At 43.6% G+C, this 22,233-nt stretch overlaps 1 protein-coding gene across 1 annotated transcript in view; it reads left to right on the forward strand.

The window, feature by feature from the left end:
• The first annotated feature begins 10,184 nt into the window (after positions 1 to 10,184).
• LOC308333227 (leucine zipper putative tumor suppressor 2 homolog) overlaps positions 10,185 to 22,233 on the forward strand; it is a 66,969-nt gene continuing 54,920 nt past the window's right edge. The window contains exon 1 of the mRNA XM_080789463.1: positions 10,185 to 10,767. The gene's annotated coding sequence lies outside the window, so the exon portion shown is untranslated. The remainder of the gene's footprint in view (positions 10,768 to 22,233) is intronic.

A 22,233-nucleotide genomic window follows, 5' to 3' on the forward strand; every position in this document is an offset into this window, starting at 1 on the left:
GATGAACAGGTCATCGGCGGGTGTTTTCCATCCTTTCTCTCCTCCACAGAGGATGATGCGATCTCCCACAATGCAACAGAACATATCATCTATTAAAGGGGGGAAAGGGTATTTCCCTTTGGGCTCAACCTTCTTCCAGGATAAGTTCTCTGGGTTGAATTTCCATAGATTTTTGAAGTTCTGATTCTGGTTCCAGCCACCAGATATGTACAGCTCTCCATTGTAGGTAAAGGCTGAATGACAAGAGCGTCTTTCTGGAAGAGGCTGTGCAGAAGGTGTGCTCATCCAGAGGTCGGTCTCTGTGTCAAACACTCTGATGGTGTTGAGGTACCGACGCTCAACCTTACTGCCCCCGAATACAAACATCTTTGTTCCAATGATGGTAGCAGAGTGAAGGTATGAAGCAGGAGGTGGAGTTCCTCTGGTGTTAATTGAAGACCAGACCATCGTGCTGGTGTCCAACTTGTACATGTCATTAGTACATTCTCCAGTCAGCTTGGTGTATCCTCCATGGACAAACATGTCCCTCCCCAAGACACAGGCTGAGTGGCCGTATCTCGCCTCTGGAACAGTACCAGAAACCCTGCTGGGTTTCAACCACATGTGGGCGTCCACATCAAATGCATAAAGCTCATTGTAGTACTCCTCTACCCATGAGCACCCTCCCCAGATGTAGACTTTATCTTCTACCAGAACCGCTGTGTGGCCGTAGCGCCTGGATGGAACCTCAAGGTGACCGTCTCCTCTTCCAGGACTCACTGGGGTCAATTTCCTCCAGCTTAAAGACATTGTGTTGAAGATATGAACGTCACCGTGTTCTACAAAGCAGTACAGCTCCTTCTCCACCACCACACCACCACAGGGGTCATAATCCGGTTCCATTTTCTGGTGTATCGTCCAGCGAAGCATTTCTCTCCAAGTTTACATCGACTGTTACTTGGAAGGTCACCGTATCGGTCGAGTCAAGTCGCGGAATGACGTTTCGTTCATCGTTGCGATCTGTTTTATATCACTCGGTTGGTACGGCCATGACATCATCCTCAGTCTTCCTTATTTGGGCATATTGAGGGAAAACAAGGTGACAAAGGTTTTCATTGTGTGTTTGTTCTCTCATCCAAGTACAAGTTGCTTGTTTCACGCATAATGAAGTGACTATCGGCGTATGGAAATGGAAAGGAACGGAACCAGAGTACAGGAACACGGAAAAGGAGTAAATACGGACCCAGTACACAGCGTACAGCGAAGGAGTACAACTTCCCGAGTACAGGCTGAGTCGAAATACGTATCGTTCTGAAACCCTGTTCTGAGGGCATTTATTTATTGACCTTCATCCACCTGTTCGAGTTGACCCGTTGGAAGGAAGAGCTACGCTAGAAGCTACGCTAGGAGCTACGCTAAGAGCTACGCTAGGCCTAAGCTAACCCTCAAATACTCGCCTCTGGAATCCCTTGCAGGAGTACTTATACCCGAGTCCTCTGTGAAAGTAATCCAAACTCACCTGTGACGTCCAGCGACGAAGATCCTCCTTATGACCCTGGAAATGAACTTTGTGTTGAACCCTTACCTTTGACTGCATTCCCCTGAAAGAAAAAGAAAGAGAAGTTAATTTCTGATCTGAATTTATAAATGCCCTAGTGAATGTAGGGTAAACCTGACTCTCTGCTCCTGAGTTGTGAAAGAAATGACAACCAACATAGATAATATTCTTGAGTGCATTACGGTCGAAATTACTGCTGAAAATTAAAAAAAAATACTAACTACATGTGTTTACAGATCCCCCGGGACATGTCACGCTCATATACCCTCTATATGAAGAATCAACAGATTGAGAGAAAACGCTATTGTTACTGAATTAGTTACATTTCCGCTATAGAAACAGATTTAGTTTCTATTCAGTTTTCGTCAGTGATAAAAGGTAGTCGACGAACATTTTTCGTCTTAGTTCCAAGTCGACGAAATCTACACTGTTGGTCACCCCATCAGGCAAGCCCCCATATATGGTGCCCAGGTCTCGTGTGACATCATGTGACATCATCAGGGATGGAGATGTGGAGACCCTGATGTCACAGTAAATGCGAGGGTTACCCTAACCCTAACCCGCCCAGAATGGGTTAACCCATTCTGACCGGGAACCCGTTTTGGTGTTAGCATCATGTTATGCTTTAGCTATTGAAAAATAGCAGATCTACAAGCTCATAGCGCGCCACCGAGTGGCGCGCTACGAGCTTGTAGGTCTGCTATTTTTGAAAAATCGAAGAACGACTGACCTTTTTAGAATCTGATCTCAGGTCAGAATGGGTTCATCAGACCAGTGTGTGTCCAGTGGAAACCTCGTATGAATCTGATCTCAGGTCAGAATGGGTTAAGCCCCACCAAGCATCCCAGTGAAGTATCAGAGATGATGACAGCACGTGGTCATCTGGTAAATGATTGTTTACAGAGTGGTTCTGAACTGTACCTTATTGTTTACAGAGTGGTTCTGAACTGTACCTTATTGTTTACAGAGTGGTTCTGAACTGTACCTTATTGTTTACAGAGTGGTTCTGAACTGTACCTTATTGTTTACAGAGTGGTTCTGAACTGTACCTTATTGTTTACAGAGTGGTTCTGAACTGTACCTTATTGTTTACAGAGTGGTTCTGAACTGTACCTTATTGTTTACAGAGTGGTTCTGAACTGTACCGTATTGTTTACAGAGTGGTTCTGAACTGTACCGTATTGTTTACAGAGTGGTTCTGAACTGTACCTTATTGTTTACAGAGTGGTTCTGAACTGTACCTTATTGTTTACAGAGTGGTTCTGAACTGTACCTTATTGTTTACAGAGTGGTTCTGAACTGAACCTCATTGTTTACAGAGTGGTTCTGAACTGTACCTTATTGTTTACAGAGTGGTTCTGAACTGTACCTTATTGTTTACAGAGTGGTTCTGAACTGTACCTTATTGTTTACAGAGTGGTTCTGAACTGTACCTTATTGTTTACAGAGTGGTTCTGAACTGTACCTTATTGTTTACAGAGTGGTTCTGAACTGTACCTTATTGTTTACAGAGTGGTTCTGAACTGTACCTTATTGTTTACAGAGTGGTTCTGAACTGTACCGTATTGTTTACAGAGTGGTTCTGAACTGTACCTTATTGTTTACAGAGTGGTTCTGAACTGTACCTTATTGTTTACAGAGTGGTTCTGAACTGAACCTTATTGTTTACAGAGTGGTTCTGAACTGTACCTTATTGTTTACAGAGTGGTTCTGAACTGTACCTTATTGTTTACAGAGTGGTTCTGAACTGTACCTTATTGTTTACAGAGTGGTTCTGAACTGAACCTTATTGTTTACAGAGTGGTTCTGAACTGTACCTGATTGTTTACAGAGTGGTTCTGAACTGTACCTTATTGTTTACAGAGTGGTTCTGAACTGTACCTTATTGTTTACAGAGTGGTTCTGAACTGTACCTTATTGTTTACAGAGTTGTTCTGAACTGTACCTTATTGTTTACAGAGTGGTTCTGAACTGTACCTTATTGTTTACAGAGTGGTTCTGAACTGTACCTTATTGTTTACAGAGTGGTTCTGAACTGTACCTTATTGTTTACAGAGTGGTTCTGAACTGTACCTTATTGTTTACAGAGTGGTTCTGAACTGTACCTTATTGTTTACAGAGTGGTTCTGAACTGTACCTTATTGTTTACAGAGTGGTTCTGAACTGTACCTTATTGTTTACAGAGTGGTTCTGAACTGAACCTTATTGTTTACAGAGTGGTTCTGAACTGTACCTTATTGTTTACAGAGTTGTTCTGAACTGTACCTTATTGTTTACAGAGTGGTTCTGAACTGTACCTTATTGTTTACAGAGTGGTTCTGAACTGTACCTGATTGTTTACAGAGTGGTTCTGAACTGTACCTTATTGTTTACAGAGTGGTTCTGAACTGTACCTTATTGTTTACAGAGTGGTTCTGAACTGTACCTTATTGTTTACAGAGTGGTTCTGAACTGTACCTGATTGTTTACAGAGTGGTTCTGAACTGTACCTTATTGTTTACAGAGTGGTTCTGAACTGTACCTTATTGTTTACAGAGTGGTTCTGAACTGTACCTTATTGTTTACAGAGTGGTTCTGAACTGTACCTTATTGTTTACAGAGTGGTTCTGAACTGTACCTTATTGTTTACAGAGTGGTTCTGAACTGTACCTTATTGTTTACAGAGTGGTTCTGAACTGTATACCTTATTGTTTACAGAGTGGTTCTGAACTGTACCTTATTGTTTACAGAGTGGTTCTGAACTGTACCTTATTGTTTACAGAGTGGTTCTGAACTGTACCTTATTGTTTACAGAGTGGTTCTGAACTGCACCTTATTGTTTACAGAGTGGTTCTGAACTGTACCTTATTGTTTACAGAGTGGTTCTGAACTGTACCTTATTGTTTACAGAGTGGTTCTGAACTGTACCTTATTGTTTACAGAGTGGTTCTGAACTGTACCTTATTGTTTACAGAGTGGTTCTGAACTGTACCTTATTGTTTACAGAGTGGTTCTGAACTGTACCTGATTGTTTACAGAGTGGTTCTGAACTGTACCTTATTGTTTACAGAGTGGTTCTGAACTGTACCTTATTGTTTACAGAGTGGTTCTGAACTGTACCTTATTGTTTACAGAGTGGTTCTGAACTGTACCTTATTGTTTACAGAGTGGTTCTGAACTGTACCTTATTGTTTACAGAGTGGTTCTGAACTGTACCTTATTGTTTACAGAGTGGTTCTGAACTGTACCTTATTGTTTACAGAGTGGTTCTGAACTGTACCTTATTTTTTATGGTCTCACTGTTATCTGTATGGATCAGGAACTAAAGATTAGCTTCACTGCACTGACAGCAGAAAGAGGACGTACTGTACAGATCATCACCTGCAACTTAACCCATTCTGACCTGAGATCAGATTCATACGAGGTTTCCACTGGACACACACTGGTCTGATCAACCCATTCTGACCTGAGATCAGATTCTAAAAAATGTCAGTCGTTCTTCTATTTTTCAATAGCTAAAGCATAACATGATGCTATAACACCAAAATGGGTTCCTGTTCAGAATGGGTTAAATGCAGTGTTGGGGAAGTTACTTTGAAAGCGTAGCTTGTAAAGCTACAAGTAGCTCACCATGGCAGTAGCTTGATCAAGCTACATAGCTACCCCTGGAGAAATGTAGCTTGTAAAGCTACAGCTACATGGAAAAAGTAGCTCAGCTACTTTATATTTTTCAGCGTTAAATTGAGAATGTACATGCGGTGCATATGAAACAAAATATAATATCCTACAAAAAAGTCACATGCCACGATGCCAGCTGAAATATGCCTCTCAACAGTTTTATTAAAAAAAAAAAAAAAAAAAAAAAGACTTAGAGACTTACACAAATAAAAGAGGATCTGTTGAGGATACTGTGTGTTATACATGGCATTTAATCGTCAATGTTAACACATCTTAACTGTAAAAAAAGAGACCCTTGTATAATGAGAACTACACCTACATTATAACTAAACAACTGTTACATGATGACATTTGATCGTCAACATTTGAAGACCCCTGTTCTAGACAGATTTTCCCCCATTAAAGAAAGGATAAAACAAACCAATTGTTGAGAATGTTATTAAAACGGGCATAGTCTTTACAGTCACACAAATAAAAGAGGATCTGTTGAGGATACTGTGTGTTTAAATGGCATTTGATCGTCAATGTTAACACATCTTAACTGTGAAAATAATAATAAAGGTCTCTTGATAGCCACACCTATAAATAAATCTTAACTTAACACAACCTAAACTGTAACTTAACTGTAAAAGAAAGTTGGGCCTATATTTTTTTATATGCCAGGGCAGAACCGTTTGTTGACGCGACACATGAGCAGTCTCTCAAAGTTCTTATCGGATAAGCGGTTGCGTTTGGCACTGAAAATGTCCTTGCCAACACTGAAAAGCCGCTCACATGCGGCACTGGATGGGACACCACTGTTGAACTTGTGGTGTTCTAGTGGGGGGGTTGTTCTAGTACAAGCATTAACACAGCAACCAATGGTCAAAATGAATATATTTATTTCATGTTATTGCCCAAAATTGTAGCTTGTAACTTGAGTAGCTAAGCTACCAAAAATTACCCAAAAAGTAGCTGAGCTACTTGACGAGGTACACCAATATGAATGTAGCTAAGCTACCACAAGCTACAGCAAAATGTAGCTAAGCTACGTAGCTCAGCTACATGTAGCTTAATACTCCCCAACACTGGTTAAATGTCTTAGCCTCGCATATACAGCCATACTAATAAACGTGACCCGATTTGACTGAGAGACTGCCATCATCGCGCAAATTCCAGCTTTTCACCAGAGCAGAAAAACGTTTTTATATTTTTTATTTTTTTAATGAGCTAATATAATAGCACAGGCAGATCTCCAAAAGATAAAGATCTTTGGACGTGCTCACAACGTGTCGTGCTGCGCGAGAGCTTGTAGAAAGAAAAGAAAATCGTAAAAATGTGGCACAAATCTTTGAATATATATATATATTCTTTCAAAGCGAACATATTAACTCAAATCTTTGCTTCTGGGCGGGGGTCCCTGGAACAACATATTTTCAGATGGGGTCGGCGGCCAATTACAGATATTTTTGGGGGTCCTTGACATGAAAAACTTTGAGAACGACTGACATAGAAACATAGGGTTTTTCAGAAAACTGTCAGGATTTAGAAGGCATTTGTATAGAATCTTTTCTCAGGCCTAAATCGGTTAAGTTGTTCAGTGAAAAACGTTTTACTTCCACTCCAGTGGTTATAGCTTGGAGAGGCCATTGTTATCAGCAGCACTGCAGCCACGCTGACAATTATCATCATTATACTAGGAGACGTCTCTGCGGGCTCACATTCTTCTCTCTGGGGCCCGTCACGGACGCAGATAAGTGGAGAGAGCATTTCCACCGCTCGGACAGAGGGAGCGAGCCCCTCCATGCAGCTCTGTCTGCATAGGGAGAGGGAGCCCCTCCATGCAGCTCTGTCTGCATAGAGAGAGGGAGAGCCCCACCATGCAGCTCTGTCTGCATAGAGAGAGGGAGAGCCCCACCATGCAGCTCTGTCTGCATAGAGAGGGAGAGCCCCACCATGCAGCTCTGTCTGCATAGAGAGGGAGCCCCTCCATGCAGCTCTGTCTGCATAGAGAGAGGGAGCCCCACCATGCAGCTCTGTCTGCATAGAGAGGGGGAGCCCCACCATGCAGCTCTGTCTGCATAGAGAGAGGGAGCCCCACCATGCAGCTCTGTCTGCATAGAGAGGGGGAGCCCCTCCATGCAGCTCTGTCTGCATAGAGAGGGGGAGCCCCACCATGCAGCTCTGTCTGCATAGAGAGGGGGAGCCCCACCATGCAGCTCTGTCTGCATAGAGAGAGGGAGCCCCTCCATGCAGCTCTGTCTGCATAGAGAGGGAGCCCCTCCATGCAGCTCTGTCTGCATAGAGAGAGGGAGCCCCACCATGCAGCTCTGTCTGCATAGAGAGGGAGCCCCACCATGCAGCTCTGTCTGCATAGAGAGAGGGAGCCCCACCATGCAGCTCTGTCTGCATAGAGAGGGAGCCCCACCATGCAGCTCTGTCTGCATAGAGAGAGGGAGCCCCACCATGCAGCTCTGTCTGCATAGAGAGAGGGAGCCCCACCATGCAGCTCTGTCTGCATATAGCAGAGCCATTTATATAAAGAAAAACTCTGACTGCTGGTCCTCATGAATGGATGTCAGCTGTCTGGAAATAAAGCAAATATTAAGGAGGGGGGGAGAGTGAGATGAGGAGGGAGACAGAGAGAGGAGGGGGGGAAGGGAGAGGAGAGGAGAGGAGAGGAGGGGGGACAGAAGAGATCAGATCTGGGAGAGGGACGACAAACACTCTGTGAAAATATCTAAAGAGGTTTGTTCACCCCTGACCCCTGACCTCTGACCCCTGACCCAGAAAGATGGAGTCAAGACAGTGTTTCCAACTCTATAACCATAACACACAGTATAACCTAACCAGACAACAGCACATGGAGTCTGTCGGTGTAACTGTATGTGCTCTGTGAATCTCACTGCGTTGCGTCTGAGGACTGACATTAAGAACGTGACTCATCACCATTCACTGCTGTGTGTGTGTGTGTGTGGCGTTGTTTCTAGTTCACTGGTGCATTCAGACCTGTCTGAGTGGATGCACACACGCACGGCGCATGCACACACACACCTGTCTGGTTTTTACTGGTATACATATTTAGAGTAGCACACACACACACACACACACACACACACACACACAGAGCAGAGAAACCGGTTTTGCTCCACTAGGCTTGGAATCTGGGTTATGTACCAAATCTCCATTTCATCTCTGCATCTCTGCAGTGCAGGCCTATATACACAATACTGCAATATAACATTTATATAAATTATTTATTATAGGCATTTAGCAGACGCTCTAAATCCGGAGCGACTTACAGCAAGCAAGAACAACACATGGTAATACATCACATTCACATACATGTAGAAATGATAATGTATTGCATTTTCATAGCGCTTTTCTGTGCACTGTCTACATACATGCCTACGCAAAGTGCTTTAGAAGGTCCTCCATTCATTCATACAGTAACATCCGTCTTACAGTAATATCTATACAATGAAACTATGAGTATATACGCTAAATGATATGTCTCTATATAGTATATGGGTGGCTGTGGCTCAGGAGGTAGAGCAGGTCGTCCAATGATCCCTGGGTCGGCGGTTCGAATCCCGGCTCCTCCTCCTGTCCACATGTCAAAGTGTCCTTGGGCAAGAAGACACTGAACCCTGAGTATGAATGAATGAACCGTTGTAATAAAGCGATTTGAGCACTTGGAAAAGCGCTTTAAAAATGCAATTCAATATCTAAATAATTTAGCCTTTGTGTAGACGCCTGCAAAGTCGTCGAGGCTAAACTACATCAATGGTTTTCAACCCATTTCAAATCAAGGCACATTATTTATTAGATTACAGGCTCCATTTTCGTCACCGCTAAACCCCTTATCCCTAAACTTCTTTGCCTTTTTTTCTTTTTACTATTTTGAAAAACATTTTTGAATAGTTCAACCAGCCAATCTATACATTGACACGTTGTGAGCTTGTAGACTGGCCATTTTAACCCTTTGATGTTCTGCTGTATGGATCTGAGAGCTGGAGAGTGGTCAAAACAGACACTATAGGAGAATAGAAGTGTTCCACACTTCTATTACTTCTAGGGCTGCACGAGTATGAAATTATGACCGATCTCCGATTATTTACAGGGTCATATTATCTGCCGATACAGATTCTGACCGATTCTGATATTATACAGACTAGGACCACAATGGAAACAAGCCTATAGGGGCTGATTGGCCCGAAGCCTGTTAATACAGTATTCAATCAATAAATAAATAAATAAATAGCCTATAATACTCTTTTCCAAGTGTCTGTTTTCATAACTGAATGACTACTGAATGAGATGACTCTGAGTGCACACATTAAATGTAGATTTTTTTTTAATGAAAATAAATAAAATGTTGGTTAAACCCGATTAAATAATCTGTATTATTTTGATACCGATATAGCCGATTCCGAATTATGCCACCGACATTTCCGTGCTCGGACAGACAGACAGACCATGCAGGGACACACAGCATTATAGGAGTGGTTGCACCACTCAAAAATAGCAGATCTACAAGCTCACGGCAGGTCACTTTGTGCCACCGTACGCCGTGAACTGTCGCCACATACACACATAATGCAGCAAAAGGTTTTTAGTACTTTGAATGGTTTTGTCTTCGGTGGCACAGACAGTACTCAGCCCTGTAGACTTTGTACAGGTGGAGTCACTGCCTCACACAGATAACATGGTCCTGATTCCAGGCGAAAGCAAAAACAATAAAACATAAATAACGGCCCCGCCCCCCCACCAAGGACCCCTGGGTGACCCCGCTTCTTCTTTGAGGAACACGTTTGCTCTACTGGTGGGCGGGGTCTACTCCCGGGGGCGGGGCTCAGTGTGGAGGGAGAGAGAGAGAGAGAGAGAGAGAGCAACAGAGCGAGCGAGCGAGCGAGAAAGAGAGAGAGAGAGCGAGAGAGAGAGAGAGAGAGAGCAACAGAGCGAGCGAGCGAGCGAGAAAGAGAGAGCGAGCGAGAGAGAGAGAGAGAGAGAGAGAGAGAGAGCGCGCAACAGCAACAGAGCGAGAGAGAGAGAGTCACTCATTCCGTGTAGATAGCAGCAGAAACAGCCACACTCCTCCTAGCCTCAACCATTATAACAACACACACTCTCTCTCTCTGTGTGTGTTGTCTGTGCACCTCGCTCTACCACCAGCAAGAATTCACAGCAAAGCCTACATAACAAACGTCTTCTTCTTCTTTCCCTCAAAACGGCGGAGTACAGACACAGACAGATAGCAGAGGACGCTAATTAATGTAGAAACCGACAGCAGCTGCGTTTGTCTGTTTGTTTGTTGTCTCTCCTCCACCCGTGTGTCTGTCGGACATACAGCGGACTGAGTGGACATACAGTGCAGTGGACATACAGTGGACATACAGTACAGTGGACTTAACATTTGGACAGACTGCAGACACACAGTGGACAGTGGACTCACACGGTGGACAGACACGGCTCCAAGTGGACAAACTGCACGAGTTTCTGTCCAAACCAGACCAGAGGACAGGAGTGTAGGAGACGGTACCGAGTGTTCCACAGCTGTCCTCCAGTCCTCCAAACCTTCAAGACGTCGCATGGTAAGAAATGATAAACACTGATAACCATGTCTCTTCTTCAACCCTCATTGTGTAGGATATTATACACTAAACCCTTTCTGGACATCGTTTAGATGTGGTTTTTTTTTGTGTATTTTGGGAAAGCTTCTCAAATACAACCGTCAGTAAATGAGGTCCAGAGACTCCAGACAGAGAAAGGAAAGGGGGCTAACTTCAACTCTAAGTTATTAGTCTGTATTAAAACGTGTCTGCGATGCTATAGCTGGACTATTATTAACTGTTTATTCAGTAACTACCATCCATAAGTCATGTTATGGTATAGAGAGTAGAGGCTGTCTCATATTAACTGGTATTTATTGAATACAACTTTAGGCAAAACAATGGCCTTATTGACTATTGACTTTGAGCCACCACCACGACTGAGAGAGAGAGAGATTTGTCCTCGATTCTGAACATGATCGAAAATCGATTTACAGAAAAATTTAAATTGTGTTGTCAGTCTCTGGACCAAGCTAACCTACCTAACATCATTTTTAACGTAATTAAGTGTAGCCTAATATAAACATGGGGGTGAAAAACAAGTTTCTCTCTCTCTCTCTCTCTCTCTCTCTCTGCTGGCTCAAGGTTACATCATTATTCATTTGTTTTTTTCTAAATGAAATTGTCCCTGGCCTCTGGTTTGGTTTCCCAAGAGCTAGAGTGTGTGTGTGTGTGTGTGTGGAGAAAGTTATGCATTGTGTTTTGTTGTTGTTGATGAATTGTTTGTAGCCTACATTTGTACACTCAGAGTTACAGACCTGTAAGGGTCCATTTGGTTCCATTTATTACACTCTCAGAGTTACAGACCTGTAAGGGTCCATTTGGTTCTATTTGTACCCTCTTAGAGTTACAGACCCATAAGGGTCCATTTGGTTCCGTTTGTACACTCTCAGAGTTACAGACCTGTAAGGGTCCATTTGGTTCCATTTATACATTCTCAGAGTTACATGTGGTCTGTCTGATTCCTACAAGACCACTTGTGTGTGTGTGTGTGTGTGTGTTGTGCGTGTGTGTGTGAGAGTGTGTGTGTACTGTGCGTGTGTGCGTGCATGCATGCGTGGGTCAGACATGCCAAGTTTGAATGGTTTTAGACAAAACAAAGACCCACTTCCTGTTTGAGAAAGCCAGCTCTGAGCATGTTGGTCACTGTGTGTGCACTGTGTGTGTGTGTGTGTGTGTGTGTGTGCGTGTGTGCGTGAATGAGGCGGATAGTGGCTACCATCAGACTGTTGAACAATGCCTGATCTGTGATTGACGTTTGAAGAAACTCGGATGCTGTGCCGGACTGTATGTGATTTTTCTTTGAGGGGTGCCAGCCACTCCTATGCACAGCTTTGTGTGACGATGTCAGACGTCATGTGGTCGACATCAGTGGGCACATCTCACTTAGTTCACACGTGTGATTTTTCTTTTGTGTTGTTGCAAAAGGGCCCTTGGTTGAAAAGTGGTAAAGTCGTCCTTTTCACTTAATTCAAATATCACTTATTTTATTTTGTTTTTTTATTTTTTTATAATCCTCCCTTCTATAGAGTGTGCTGACCATAATATAAGGAGTTCCTCCCTGTCCTGAGTTAACCCCTGGGGGTCAAAAAAACCTTAGGGTTCGTTTTTTGGCTATAGGTGGCCCAGCCTTCATCCAATCAGGATAGAGCAGGGGCCTTCCGCCAATCAAACTATATACTACTGTACTGTACTGTACTGTACTGTACTGTACTGTACTGTACTGTACTATAAAGTTCTATGACTACATAAAATGCCATTTTAGTGCTGTCTACGTAACATGCTATAAGTCTGTATATTTGCTATCTAAGTCTATACATAACGTTCTATCTAAGGGGGAACTAGGGCAAGTGCTATGGGCCATGCATGATGGAGTCTGAAAAGGTGGGTTTTCAGACTACGGCGGAAGATTGGGAGTGAGGCTGCAGTTCTGACTGCAATGGGAAGTGCATTCCATACTAGTTTAGGTTGGGAGTGAGGCTGCAGTTCTGACTGCAATGAGAAGTGCATTCCATAGTTTAGGTTGGGAGTGAGTCTGTAGTTCTGAATGCAATGGGAAGTGCATTCCATAGTTTAGATTGGGAGTGAGTCTGTAGTTCTGAATGCAATGGGAAGTGCATTCCATAGTTTAGGTTGGGAGTGAGTCTGTAGTTCTGACTGCGATGAGAAGTTCATTCCACAGTTTAGGTTGGGAGTGAGTCTGTAGTTCTGACTGCAATGGGAAGTGCATTCCATAGTTTAGGTTGAGAGTGAGGCTGCAGTTCTGACTGCAATGGGAAGTGCATTCCATAGTTTAGATTGGGAGTGAGTCTGTAGTTCTGACTGCAATGGGAAGTGCATTCCATAGTTTAGGTTGGGAGTGAGGCTGCAGTTCTGACTGCAATGGGAAGTGCATTCCATAGTTTAGATTGGGAGTGAGTCTGTAGTTCTGACTGCAATGGGAAGTGCATTCCATAGTTTAGGTTGGGAGTGAGTCTGTAGTTCTGACTGTAATAGGAAGTGCATTCCATAGTTTTGGAGCCAGAAGGGAGAACTGACTCGACAGTCGACACATAACTACATTTCTGAAATCCCATCCTTCAGAAGAGACGGTGTGATCGTCTGCTGGTGTTCTGTTGACCGTCCCATTCCCTGGGGGGGATCATAAAACACAAGCCGTTTAACAACGGTATAATTTCGCCGTGTAATTACACAGCAGCGCTGTGCAGCTGTGCTCGGTCAGAAGTGAAGTGTGTTCTCTGTCACTGTGTTAGATCACTAGATTTATGCTGCTGTCATGAGTCCGTGTAGCCCAGAGCTGCACAATGCACTTTTTATAGCGCGCATGGTTCCCTGGAGGGTATACTCATTTAAGTATCTCTCTCTAGGTCGTCCTCAGACGAGCCCTCCATCGTCCCCTCCAGTCATCCTCCCAGATGGTTCTCCATACATCTGGACCAGTTCGTTGGTGCTTTGTGCTCCTGCGTTGGCGTGGGGCGTCCTCTTGATCGATGCCCGTAGTGTGTTGGTTGGTTCCCCAGAGCACCAGGTTGCTGGCTGGCAGTTCTTCTTGATGCCTTTTGGCAATGTCCCGCTATAGTCTCACTCTCCTGGCTGCTATTTCTGGCAGTATAATAGTATAATTAGTTTAAAGAAAAAACCTATTATCATCTATTTATAGGGCCCTTTATTCCCTGACGTGTAGTTCGTTTTAATCCGTTTACACCTGACGCCACATTCTACAAAATGTCTTCTGAATCATGACGGTTTTCTTTCAGAAGAAAAACCTATGTCAGTGGTTCTCACAGGGTTAAAAATAAAAACGTATGTTTCTATGTCAGTGGTTCTCAACATTTAGCTAAAGTATAACGTAATGCTTAAAACACCAAAAGGTGTTCCCGTCCAGAATGACTTAAGTATAATTAGTTAAAAAAAAAAACCCTAGTATCATCTTTTTTTACAGAGTCCTTTATTCCCTGCAGTGTACTCATTCGTGTATACTTAGTTTAACAAAAAAAAAGCATTATCATGTATTTATAGGGCCCTGTATTCCATTTGCTTTGCTTTCATCGCGTCACTGTGAGGAGGAAACCATATCTCCATGTTTCAACTCTTTACGTTGGTTTGTACATTATAATTAATGCCATACAAGAGTTTTGCGCAACAGTATAGTGACATTAGGGGCCGTTCTACAAGCCAAGAGGCGTTGTTGTTGGCTTGTAAATCGACAACTTTTTATGTTTTTCTTTTTTATGATAATAATAATAATGGTACAAGTACAAAGGTTTTGTTTGGACTTGCAAGGTTTTCCTGCCCCGGTCACAGCGATAACAAAAACAACAGTGGACACGATGCAAAGCAGAACACCTCCCAAAACCAACCACTCCTTCCTTACAATACTCTCATTTTACTGCACGAACGGCCTGCTCTGATCCTTATACCTAATACGCTGTGTCAGCCTGAGACTGCGTGTGTGCGTGCGTGCGTGCGTGCATGTGTGTGTGCGTGCGTGTGTGTGCGTGTGTACTGCGTATAAGCTTGTAAATCGTCATATTTTCAAAAGGTTTTTGATGCATTTGAAAACTTGTGAAAATGGACATTCCGCAAAAATGAGTAGCCTATACTTTCTACTTTTGATACCATCAACACTTTTGTTATTTTTTATTTTTACTGAAGTAAATTTTGAATTGCAGACTTTTACTTTTCCACAGAGCATTTCCAAATGTGATTACCTTTTCCACCGCTGTGCTCAAATAGTAAAAGATTGAGGTTGGGGTGTAGGTTGAGGTTTTGCAATAAGTAGTGGCTAGGTTTGGGGTTTAGGTGTATGGCCCCCTTGTGCCCCTCTGCGGGCAGCACTCAGCTGGTTATGTCCCCCTTGTGCCCCTCTGTGGGCAGCACTCAGCTGGTTATGTCCCCCTTGTGCCCCTCTGTGGGCAGCCCTCAGCTGGTTATGGCCTCCTCGCGCCTATTCCTTGGTTTAGAAATGAGCAATGATGTTAAAAACCCTAAATGTTGCTGTCCTCAAAACATTACAGTACAGTAGCGTGCGTGCGTGCACCATGTCTGAAGGGAGCCTCATGTTTTATTTGCAGTGCAGATTCCTCTAGTGATTTCCCAGCCCGGTGGGTGGGTGAGTAGGTGGGTGGGTGGGTGAGTAGGTGGGTGGGTGTGTAGGTGGGTGGGTGGGTGGGTGGGTGGGCTGGTGGGTGAGTAGGTGGGTGGGCACTGGGCAGAAGGCTTCCCTCACACTGTGTTCTGCTGCGTCAGCAGACTTCATTCTTAAGTCATCGCAGCAGGTTATCCACAGAACACAATGTGAGGATGTTCCTTATGGAGCTACAGCCTGCTGTGACCTCCATACCATGATCACACCTCCATACTGTCCCCTGTATAGTCAGGGCCCAGGGGATATAATCCCTTTTTGGTGTTTTATGTCATGTTTAGCATTATGTTATACAGTCAGTTATAGTGCCAGGCAGGGCAGCCAGGGCCAGGCTGTCTGTACTGTATCTGTCAGTTTGTGCCAGGCAGGGCAGCAGGGCCAGGCTGTCTGTACTGTATCTCTGTCAGTTAGTGGTGCCAGGCAGGGCAGCAGGGCCAGGCTGTCTGTCTGTACTGTATCTGTCAGTTAGTGGTGCCAGGCAGGGCAGCAGGGCCAGCCTGTCTGTCTGTACTGTATCTCTGTCAGTTAGTGGTGCCAGGCAGGGCAGCAGGGCCAGGCTGTCTGTACTGTATCTCTGTCAGTTAGTGGTGCCAGGCAGGGCAGCAGGGCCAGGCTGTCTGTACTGACTGTATCTCTGTCAGTTAGTGGTGCCAGGCAGGGCAGCAGGGCCAGCCTGTCTGTACTGTACTGTATCTCTGTCAGTTAGTGGTGCCAGGCAGGGCAGCAGGGCCAGGCTGTCTGTACTGTAACAGCATCTCTTCCACATGTTCCCTTGACCCACATCCGTATTTATCTCTGCTCTCTGCTCTCTGCTCTCTGCTACGCTGCTCTCTCTCTGCTCTATTGTGTTCATTCATTCATCAGCTCTTCACCGTGCATCAGCATCATTCATTATGCCTGTTTGTTTCTGCTCTTAACCTCCCTAGAGTAGACTGACTTAACTGTAAGATGGGTTAGAACTGTAACTAAGCATGAGTGTTATGATTTATTCACGTGGTGTGTGCGTGTGCACGTGTGCGTGCTTGTGTGTGTGTGTGTGTGTTTGTGTTTTACGCTTCGGGCTACATAATGGTTCCTTTGTCTGTGGGCGGATCTCTCCTCGCTCTCATTCCATCTGCATGTCGGAGCTGTCGTCCTGAAACCTTCCCTTTAATCCACTTTAGCTTTTTATGCTTTAATGAAGGAACGCCTTATACTTCGGCATAGTAGTACACAGGGTGTCACACAAAAGTATAGCCCAAAACACAGCCGATCTACAAGCTCACAACAACACAGCCCCAAACTGGGGCCTGCTTGCTTGCAACTAAAGTTTTGAAATACATGCAGTCTCAAAAAACGCCAAATGGACTTAGACACAAAAAAGCCTTCGCTTGTTTCCATTGTGGTCCACTTTGTAACATGACACTATACACATACATACTGTACAGACAAAACAACCATGGAACATATAATAAATAATCCTTATATATAAGGCTGGGAGCTATATACATAGGACAAGAGGTACCCTGAGAGAATAGTCCTGAGCATGGGAGATGGGCTATCCAGGGTCGGAATCTAACTATGACCAGTGAGTGTGTAGATGGAGCCATGATTTCAGGTCTTTCCTAAATATTGCAATAGAATTTAGGGATTTCAGGGCTGGAGGGAGAAAAAAGCAGAGTGAGGTCTAGCCAACACCAACTCGGGATTCCTGGATGGATCGCTGCCTCCACAATGTCCTCTCCAACATCAGGTTCTAGTTGTCCTCCACAATGTCCTATAATCCAACATCAGGTTCTTGAGCTCTTCAGTGTTGTCAGCCAAGCTGTCGTAGCCGCAGCACGTCTACATTAGGTGGTTTACGCTTCTTTCTTTCCCCTCCTGTCTTTTTGCCCTGGGTTTGGCTCCCATAAGCCAAATTCCAATACCCCAAATCTCGACCACTCGCTCACTTACACTCGGTCACTCACAGCATGGTGGTGTTACGGTGAGATTGGTGACCTGCTGAAATATGTGACAATTGTGTAGAGTCAATCACATAAATAACGTCGGTGTCTGAATGTAAATCGTTGCAGTTTGTTCATTAGCAGCTTCAACCTATAGCGATATTTAGGCCACACATTTAAAGACTTCCATGTAAATTGAGTGAAGACAACAAGATGGTCACATATTTCTGCAGGTCACCAATTTCATCATAATTTACCATGCTGGAGTGAGCGAGTGTGAGTGAGCGAGTGTCCCAAGTTTTTGGGTATTGGAATTTGCCCATATAGGGTCAAATTGACCCGGTCAATTTACTTGCCTCAAGTTCTGCAGTAGTACAGTAAGTAGATTAGAAGCGGTGCTTTGGAAGTGATAGTGTATAAAGTGATGGGTGTCTGTTGAGGATGTAGAAAGTGACAGGTCAAGTCGCTGCACTTCTCACAGAGCGGCCGTGAAAAGCCCTTTCTGTATAAGTTTAACCCATTCTGACCTGAGATCAGATTCTACAAAATGTCAAGGACACTTGTCAGTTTTCTGAAAAAGCTATGTTTCTATATGTCAGTCGTTCTTCGATTTCGATTTTTCAAAAAATAGCAGACCTACAAGCTCTTAGCGCGCCACTCGGTGGCGCGCTATGAGCTTGTAGATCTGCTATTTTTCAATAGCTAAAGCATAACACAATGCTAACACCCAAAATTGGTTCCCGTCCAAAATGGGTTGACTCCCACTAACGATGAGAAAGGACCGCCAATCCCAGAGCAGGATGTCACTGCTGTCGGGCAGAATCCTCCTGTCTGCATGTTTCAGATTATAGGGCTGGACGATAATATGACCAATATCTCACATATTGGTCATATCGCAATTAAATATAGCTCATTTTATATCCCGATAACGCACGATATAGCAATTTTTTTGTAACAGGAACCCCTTTTGGTGTTTCACTTTCAACTGCATTATGTTCTACTTTAGCTATTGAAAAATAGCAGATCTACAAGCTCAAGTGCCGCGCTATGAACTTGTACTGTAGGTCTGCTATTTTTTAAAAGAATGTGAAAATGTGGCGCAAATCTTTGAATATATATTCTTTCAGAGCGAGCGTTTTAACTCAAATCTTTGAATATATATTCTTTCAGAGCGAGCATTTTAACTAAAATCTTTGCTTCATGGGGGGTCCCTGGAACAACATATTTTCAGATGGGGGGTCGGCGGCATATTACATATATTTTTGGGGGTCCTTGACATGAAAATGTTTGAGAACGAAACATAGGGTTTTTCAGAAAAAAAATCGTTCCCAAGTCAAAATAAGTTAAAATGGGAACGTCTGTTTCTACTCCAAAGCTAATGGTGGGCCTGTTTTTAGTGTGGTGGTGTGAATTAGTGGTTTGTGGGACGGGTTGTTTTTTACAGAGTTTCTGTGGACGATAAAATGTCACGAACACACAAGCCCTGTTGTTTGTTAGAGCTACCAGTAGCTTTGTAGTCGCTTGGCGCGGGCAGTGGCATCGTTTTATTGAGGTTACGTTTAGGCATAGTTTTTACTGAGGTTACGTTTAGGCATAGTTTTACTGGGGTTACGTTTAGGCATAGTTTTATTGAGGTTACGTTTAGGCATAGTTTTATTGAGGTTACGTTTAGGCATAGTTTCACTGGGGTTACGTTTAGGTTTGTTTGTTAGAGCTACCAGTAGCTTTGTAGTCTCTTGGAGGGCAGTGGCATCGTTTTACTGAGGTTACGTTTAGGCATAGTTTTACTGGGGTTACGTTTAGGCATAGTTTTTACTGCGTTACGTTTAGGCATAGTTTTACTGGGGTTACGTTTAGGTTTGTTTGTTAGAGCTACCAGTAGCTTTGTAGTCTCTTGGCGGGCAGTGGCATCGTTTTACTGAGGTTACGTTTAGGCATAGTTTTACTGGGGTTACGTTTAGGCATAGTTTTTACTGCGGTTACGTTTAGGCATAGTTTTACTGGGGTTACGTTTAGGTTTGTTTGTTAGAGCTACCAGTAGCTTTGTAGTCTCTTGGAGGGCAGTGGCATCGTTTTACTGAGGTTACGTTTAGGCATAGTTTTACTGGGGTTACGTTTAGGTTTGTTTGTTAGAGCTACCAGTAGTCTCTTGGAGGGCAGTGGCATCGTTTTACTGAGGTTACGTTTAGGCATAGTTTTACTGGGGTTACGTTTAGGCATAGTTTTTACTGCGGTTACGTTTAGGCATAGTTTTACTGGGGTTACGTTTAGGTTTGTTTGTTAGAGCTACCAGTAGCTTTGTAGTCTCTTGGCGGGCAGTGGCATAGTTTTACTGAGGTTACGTTTAGGCATAGTTTCACTGGGGTTATATACGCTTAGGTTTAACTATAGTTTAAAAAGCAGTGTGCGGACCACTTCTTCACTGTATACGCTTAGGTTTAGACACAGTTTTATTGAGGTTGCGTTTAGGAATAAGGTTAGATTTAAGCATAGTTTTACCGAGGTTACGTTGAGGGTTAGGGTTAGGGTACCTGGTACCAAAGTCGCTGCATTTTACCCGAGATTACTAGGTTATTGTACTTGTTCTCCTTCCTTTTCATGTCTGCCTCAGAAGTAGAACTCTCTCCTGTAAGGTGACATTATGATACCACCTTGTATCGGCCCCCTGGCCCCCCCCCCGCAGCGCAGGGAGGGGCCCCGTCCGTCCGTCCCCTGAATGAAGGAGCAGTCGTTAGATTAATCATCCTGGTAAACTGGGCCCCTGATGATAAGACTAGCAGTGGTTAGACTCTCAGCGTTTGGTAAACTGGGCCAGAGAGAGAGGGTGATGTTGTCCAAACACTCTACCACCTTCTAAGCACGCCACACACACACACACACACACACACACACACACACACACACACACACGCCTTAATTTCTCTCTCTCTCAGAGGGAGACTGTTGAAGGCAGCGGTCCAGAGGGTGTGGATGTCGTGTAAACACAGACATGTGGACTGACTCTACTGTCTGTTAGCCTGTATATAACCACACCACACCTGTCTGTCTGTCTGTCTGTCTGTCTGTCTGTCTGTTAGCCTGTATATAACCACACCACACCTGTCTGTCTGTCTGTCTGTCTGTTAGCCTGTATATAACCACACCACACCTGTCTGTCTGTCTGTCTGTTAGCCTGTATATAACCACACCACACCTGTCTGTCTGTCTCCGGCACCACCTACAGTCAGATATGACCAGATTTGACTGAGAGACTGCCATCGCGCAAATTCCAGCTTTTCACCAGAGGAGATTTTTTTCCCCTCAAAAATGAGTTAATAGCACAGGCAGACTCTTCACATACTAGAGCATGTCTGAAACAAATGTCAGAGCTGAAATCGACATGTAAATATGAAATAAATACTTAAACATGTAGCTATAGGTGTAATGTTAGAGACCACAGAAGACATGTAAATATGAAATAAATGCTTAAACATGTAGCTATAGGTGTAATGTTAGAGACTACAGAATACATGTAAATATGAAATAAATGCTTTAACATGTAGCTAGGTGTAATGTTAGAGACCACAGAAGACATGTAAATATGAAATAAATGCTTAAACATGTAGCTATAGGTGTAATGTTAGAGACCACAGAAGACATGTAAATATGAAATAAATGCTTAAACATGTAGCTATAGGTGTAATGTTAGAGACCACAGAAGACATGTAAATATGAAATAAATGCTTAAACATGTAGCTATAGGTGTAATGTTAGAGACCACAGAAGACATGTAAATATGAAATAAATGCTTAAACATGCAGCTATAGGTGTAATGTTAGAGTCCACAGAAGACATGTAAATATGAAATAAATGCTTAAACATGCAGCATAGGTGTAATGTTGGAGACCACAGAAGACATGTAAATATGAAATAAATGCTTAAACATGTAGCTATAGGTGTAATGTTAGAGACCACAGAAGACATGTAAATATGAAATAAATGCTTAAACATGTAGCTAGGTGTAATGTTAGAGTCCACAGAAGACATGTAAATATGAAATAAATGCTTAAACATGTAGCTATAGGTGTAATGTTGAGTCCACAGAAGTGAACCTTTTCAAGCCTGTTTTCTCAACTCACTGTTTCTCTGCAAGACATTATACTCTATAAGCCATATCTCAAGAACCGGTGGGTCAAACTGAACAACCAATATGTCAATTTGAAGCTATGATTCCCTGCTTTCACATGACATGAAGAAACGAAAATATATGACATGAAAAAATCCAATGGCAGTCCCTCAGTCAAATTTTGTCACAGATAGTAAGCCTTGTCGAGCCATGAGGACCTCCTGTTTCTGTAGCGTGATGTGAGGCAGCTTGATGCCCAAGTACACCCCCTGGACATGATGCTAGTACAGGGACTGACCCCCCCAATCCAACCCTTGATGCTGAGTGCCAAGCAGGGACTGACCCCCCCAATCCAACCCTTGATGCTGAGTGCCAAGCAGGGACTGACCCCCCAATCCAACACTTGATGCTGAGTGCCAAGCAGGGACTGACCCCCCCAATCCAACCCTTGATGCTGAGTGCCAAGCAGGGACTGACCCCCCAAGGCTTTGGGTCCCGTTTTTACACAGTCTTTGGTATGACCCACCGATCGGTCTCAAAATAATCCAGATTATTTTCACAGATTATTGATGACGCAATAAAAATGTGACCGCCAATGGCTTTGTACTCATTCTTGAAGAAAAAAAAAGAGTATACAGTATTTATTGATTGATTGAATACTTTATTAACAGGCCCCCTATAGGCTTGTTTCCATTGTGGTCCTCTGTATAATATCAGAATCGGCAGATATGACCCTGTAAACAACCAGAGATCGGATATGGTCACTTTCTGGC

The sequence above is a fragment of the Protomyctophum bolini genome, assembly GCF_963924005.1.
Source record: "Protomyctophum bolini genome assembly, chromosome: 18".
In the NCBI taxonomy this organism is placed as follows: domain Eukaryota; kingdom Metazoa; phylum Chordata; class Actinopteri; order Myctophiformes; family Myctophidae; genus Protomyctophum; species Protomyctophum bolini.